The sequence below is a fragment of the Rutidosis leptorrhynchoides genome, chromosome 10 (assembly GCF_046630445.1).
Source record: "Rutidosis leptorrhynchoides isolate AG116_Rl617_1_P2 chromosome 10, CSIRO_AGI_Rlap_v1, whole genome shotgun sequence".
In the NCBI taxonomy this organism is placed as follows: Eukaryota; Viridiplantae; Streptophyta; class Magnoliopsida; order Asterales; family Asteraceae; genus Rutidosis; species Rutidosis leptorrhynchoides.
The window spans coordinates 90271182-90277181 of NC_092342.1; positions in this window are offsets into that span (position 1 = coordinate 90271182).

The following is a 6000-nucleotide window of genomic DNA, read 5'->3' on the forward strand; positions in this document are numbered from 1 at the left end:
GGCATAGGATTTCTCCTCTAAACCCTACAACACAACCACACAAGACGGCTTCCTAGTACTGGCATGGAAACTATTCATATACTAGAATCCCTTCAACAGCAAATTATCATCACAATAAATTAGCAGTTCGCCACACGACCCACAAAAATATTCACCAATGCTGGGTGAATCCTCCTACCTAGACCGTCCGTTAAGGATGGCCTCGACATTCTAATGCAACAAATGGGTCGCGTCACTAGGGAATGCACCCTCGCAAAAAAACAACATCTGCGTGTCTCTATGAGAGTCAATCGAAACCGGCACTTCTCGCCTCACAATCGTCCATAAAGTGGAATAATCCACCAACGATTTCCACGATCACGTTTCCTGACAGGGAAAATACTGCATCCACCACAATATCGAACCCGTACCTACTCAAAAGTAACATCCTAGTCTCACAGCAACCCAGATTTATATTACCAGAGCACCCGCAATGACAGCTTCATTCTCTCACTCCGGGATCTCAAGCTTCACATTTGGTCTCATACCGCACTTTGATACTACACGACCACCCTACCTAAGAAGACTTAAACTCCATTTGATCCCATCATCACAAACTCTACACATAACATTATGGAATCATAACTCATAATCGTAACGCACGATCTAGAGTCGACATCAATAACCCGTCATCTTCCTCGTTAGGAACTCTGAATCCCTATTGAGGCCTAACACGGTACACTCAGACACTTCACTATACATAACACCACCGGAGCTTCCTCAGGCGGCAATAAAAACTCCCCCACTTAGGATTCAGCTCCACATTCTCACCGCCAAGATGATAACATCCCGCAGAATTGTCATTCCACGAAACACATGACCATTCTCATCGTTGGTCATATACATCAAATCACCGCGAATTCACTTCAGGCTTTTAGAGCTGACATACACAATCACTTGAGATGTCATACACGCTACGACATCACACCTTCATACCACAGATCACAATTAACAGCCCTTAATTGTTCACAAAGCAAACTCCACCAAAGTCCTACATACGCCTCTAAGGTGATGTTGTTCGAGGTGTATACGAAATACTATTTTTTTTAATACGAAATACGGTACAATTTACACAAGTTTTAATTATTTATAGAATGGATATACCTAAACCTTGCTACAACACTTATAGGCAGTGTACCTAATCGTAGAGTAGTGTAGTTTTTAGTAAGTCCAGTTCGTTCCACAGGGAGACGGCTTATTGCGTACACTATATTTTTTAAACAATTATATTTGTGTGTGTGTATATATATATATATATATATATATATATATATATATATATATATATATATATATATATATATATATATATATTAGTAATATAGTAGTAATAATATATAAAATGGGGGTTTACCGTTTAATGACCGGTTTGTCGATTTTATATTTTAAGCGTAAAGATAAATGACAATAATATAAATGACATAATTTAAATTGCGATAAAGTAAATTGCAGTAATTAAAATAACAGTAAATAAAGGTATGATGAAATATGAAATAAAAGTATTATGCTTACTTAAACTTCCGTAACCATGATATTTGACGTTTTGATTTTAATTTATTACTCTGGGTTAATTGTCCTTTTGTCCTGGATTATTTGAAACCTATCTAGTTTTTGTCCATAATAGTCCATCGGTCATAAATATAAAGTGCGAGTGTCCTCGTCAAATTACCCTTATACCCGAAGTCAAATATTCCAACTAATTAAAGATTTAAACTGTGACGCAGTTATTACTTCTGTCAACAATTACACCAGTTATCACTGTATGTAATCCACCCCTGTTTTGATTAGATATGAATATTATTACCCACTTTATCAGTTTGAATAATCAATTACCCAACCCAAATAATTAATTAAATGATTATAATAGATACCGTATGAATATCACTAAATAGGACAACCATAATCATTATTAATTATTAAGTTAATTAATTTGAAGATAGGTTCGATAGACTCCAATGAGTTGTCACTCAATTAGACAATACCTCCCATCTATTAATAGTCCATAGTCAAATGCCCACAATTGTCGGTCTTTTGTTCAAACATTAATTATGGTACAAAATCCAATAACCCCGTCATAATATTTAGTCTAACATCACGATTACCTCGGCTCAAATAAGCATAATAATAACTTAGTTACGAGACATTAATTTAAAAAAGAAGAACATAGCTTACAGTGGTGATTAATCGCGTAGCGTTACACGGACAGAGTTCCGTCTTATAAAACCTTAAAACATTTCTTACAATAACCCAATTATTATTAAACTTAATTTAAACTTAATATTATATATATATATATATATATATATATATATATATATATATATATATATATATATATATATATATATATATATATATATATATATATATATATATATATATATATATATATATATATATATATATATATATGTTTTCGTTACAGAGAAGGAAAAGAAAAAGATGTGTTTTACATTCGCTGAAAACGTTGCCTTTTATAGCACCTGACCCAACTTTTGGGGCCATGCGATGGCATGGCCTGGGTGTGTTAATCCCATGCGATCGCATGGTGACTGGTACCAGCTCACTTTCCCTTGTTTTCTAGCTTGTCGACATATTTATTAAATATATATATAATATATATAATTTATATTAATTATATATATTATATTATATTCTTGTGCATAGTTGACTCATAATTTTAGGACCGTTGACTCGCGCGTTGATGCTTGGTTTATGTCTCGGTTCCTGATTTTCGAACGTCCTTTCGTACGCGTAGATATCTTGTACTTTGCGTTCCGCGGCTTGTACTCTTGTAATTTTTAGACGTTTCTCATCAATAAATTGAACCACTTGAATTATATCTTGTACATTTGAGCTTTTTGGTCATTTGCGTCTTCAAATCGTCGTTTTCTTCTTTTGTCTTCGCACTTATTTATTTAAACGAATATTACATAAAAATAGAACAATTGCAACTAAAAGCTTTACATATTGGAAGGATATTGATACTAAATATATGTTTATTTAGAGCACTATCAAATATCCCCACACTTGAACGTTGCTTGTCCTCAAGCAATACAGAATTTGAAATAAAATCACACTTCACTCGAATCACTTTTTTTATTCTCACACTTTGTACATCAGTAATTTTGATACAACGGTATAAACAATGATAGTAACAATGTGGTTTACAGTCCCACATGACTATAAAAATTTAGATCCTTAAGGAAATTGGATCTTTATGAAAACATTTGATCTTTTAAAAATTCATTCTAGATTTTACCCTAGATAAGTTTTTCGGAATAACCCTTCACCGGTGTTTGCAAAATGTTTTTGTGGGTTGTGTGGATTTCATATTTTACGTTTTTATCTTAAAACTTACAGTTTTGTGTCACCCACTTGCTAACCTTGTATTAGGAAAGCACACGTCCAGTTTACTTGCTCCGTATATTACATTTCGGTAAACTATCATCCGGTTGTAAAGGAAAGCGATGAACAAGCAACTGTTAAGGCGATGTCTAATGACATGCAGATGTTCATGGTCTACAACGTGTCGGATGCAATTACTATCCTTTGTAGGAGCAATAGTAAAGATCACCCTATAATTTTTCGGTCTGGCACAAGGTCCTGTCTTCGACCATGCTATGCAACCACCGTTCTTACGGTTGACACCTGATTTGGTTCAGGTGACCTAATGAATTTCGGTGAATTCTTAGGATTTTACGTTCAATGGTAATGAACGCATTGAAAATAGGTTTTTAGAAAACAAATCGGTTTTAATTTTGATCAAAATATTTTCTCGTTCAAGCTCGAGTTTAGATATCATTGAATTCCATGAGTTTGTAATTCTCAATCTTTAAAGTCAATCTCAAGGATTGAGTAATATCAGGCTGAAATGCTGATTTTTAATCTTTAAGGAGATTATCCTTTCTGGAGGTCTGATTCATTAGTCTTATCAAGCTAATTTGCACGACGCCCTCCCTATTTTACGAGACAGATCCTCTCATGGTTAGGATAAGTCTAACCACATGGCGATCCTGTTTGATGATGAGGTCCGTGGATTTCCTGCTGATTTTAGAGATGACTTTTCTAGATTTTTCGTCAACCTACAGCTGGTCTGGACGACAACTTCCTGACCTAAATCAAGAAGCGCGTGTCTTTTTCGGAAGACTTTACTTCCTTTTAATGATGGAATTGATTCATTGTGTAGATCCATCTTTCTTTCAAATGTATTACAATAAATCGGGTAAAACTGATTAGTTTAGTCCAAAGCAAAAGTACCTGCAATAATCTTGTACAAATATGTGATATATGTTTTGAAGAACTTGGTAAATTCTTCCCACTCTTAGCTTTTATTTATTCTTTTCTTTGCCTTTTTATTCTCCTTTATTCCATTTTAAATGAATTCAAGCATTTTGGGTTGTTTCTCCATTTATGTTCTCTCTGAGGTAATAATAATTTCGGTATTATCACCTAGTTTTATCGTTCATAAATATGTATAAACATGATTTTGAATTCATTTAGTTGAAAATTTTTCAAATTTTCACAAAATTTGGCAATTAAACTAAGTGTAAACCCGAGAGAATTTATAACCCTTCCCCACACTTGAGATCATGCAATGCCCTCATTTGTATGAAATTAGACTATAATTATAAATTTATGAGGGTGATTAGTGTAGAAAAGTGATTAAAAATACCGAGTTTGCAAACATATTATTTTATATCACATTTGATATTTTGTGTCTTGTCGTCAAAATTAGTAGCTTTTGCTGAACTTTAATGCCAGTCTTTGAAAGTGCGCTGTTTTACCCTGTTTTGTACATAAACTACAAACATATATATATATATATATATAAAACCATTATTTATTAAAAAAATTTAAATGAATAATTTTTTAAAATTTTATGTCCTTTTACTTTAGGTAGTTTCGGTATGTTTACCTAGACCGTCCCTCGACAAAATTTAAAATTTGTCGTTTTTAAAGCGATTGTTTTAAAAGCAAAGATTTTTGGGTTTTTTAATTTTTTTGGTATACTTTAGATCAATAAAATTAAAAATAATGATAACAACATTTTTCGCCCCGCCCTCGGGTAAAGCAATTTCAATTCTATGATCTAGTCTTTAACTTATGACGAATTTTAGAAATCATTTTTTAAAATTAATGAAATAAAGTAAATTTTGTTTTTAAATTCACACAAAACTTAAATTTAAAAAGCGTATTAATTTTATACAAAACCTACAAAAATAAATTCAGAATGAGGGAGAAAACTAGTTCTTTAGTGTCTGCCAGCGGAAAAGACCAATCGGATTCCATTCTCGGAACTACACGAGAACAGAACAACTAACTTTAGACAGCGTTTTCTTTTTAGAACATTTAAATCTCCCCACACTTAGGTAGCTGTGGTGTCGACATTGTGATTAATTTCATTGTCAATTTCTCTTGGACCATAATCAACTTGCATATTTGTGACTTTTGCTTTAAGCCATTGGTCGGATTCCTGTGTAATATCTACAAATTCAACTAGTTTCGCCTTTTCTTTAGGCGACATATTGGATACTAACCGGTTACATAACTTAAAGTTCCCCTTGGTTCTAGCATCGCGAATCCGTTTAATAAGTTTCTTCATTGAACTGTTAATAACGAGATCATTTAATTTCGTATCAACAACGGGGTTCTTTGTTATCAGGTCATCATTAGGTGTTACTTCATCTTCCCCACACTTAGGCGTTTTATTATTGCTAAGCACTACCGTTGGAGTTGGTAAAACAATATGCTTCTCATCGATCGTTTTTATTGGTTCAACGGATTTGGTTGGGGGAGATTTAGACTTTTGAATCACAAAGGTGATTGATTTTTCACCATTACTAAGTGTCATTCTACCTTCTCTTACATCAAATAACGCCCCGGTGGACGCTAAGAATGGTCGACCTAAAATTAGAGGAATGTTTGAGTCCTCTTCTATGTCAATGACAATAAATTTGA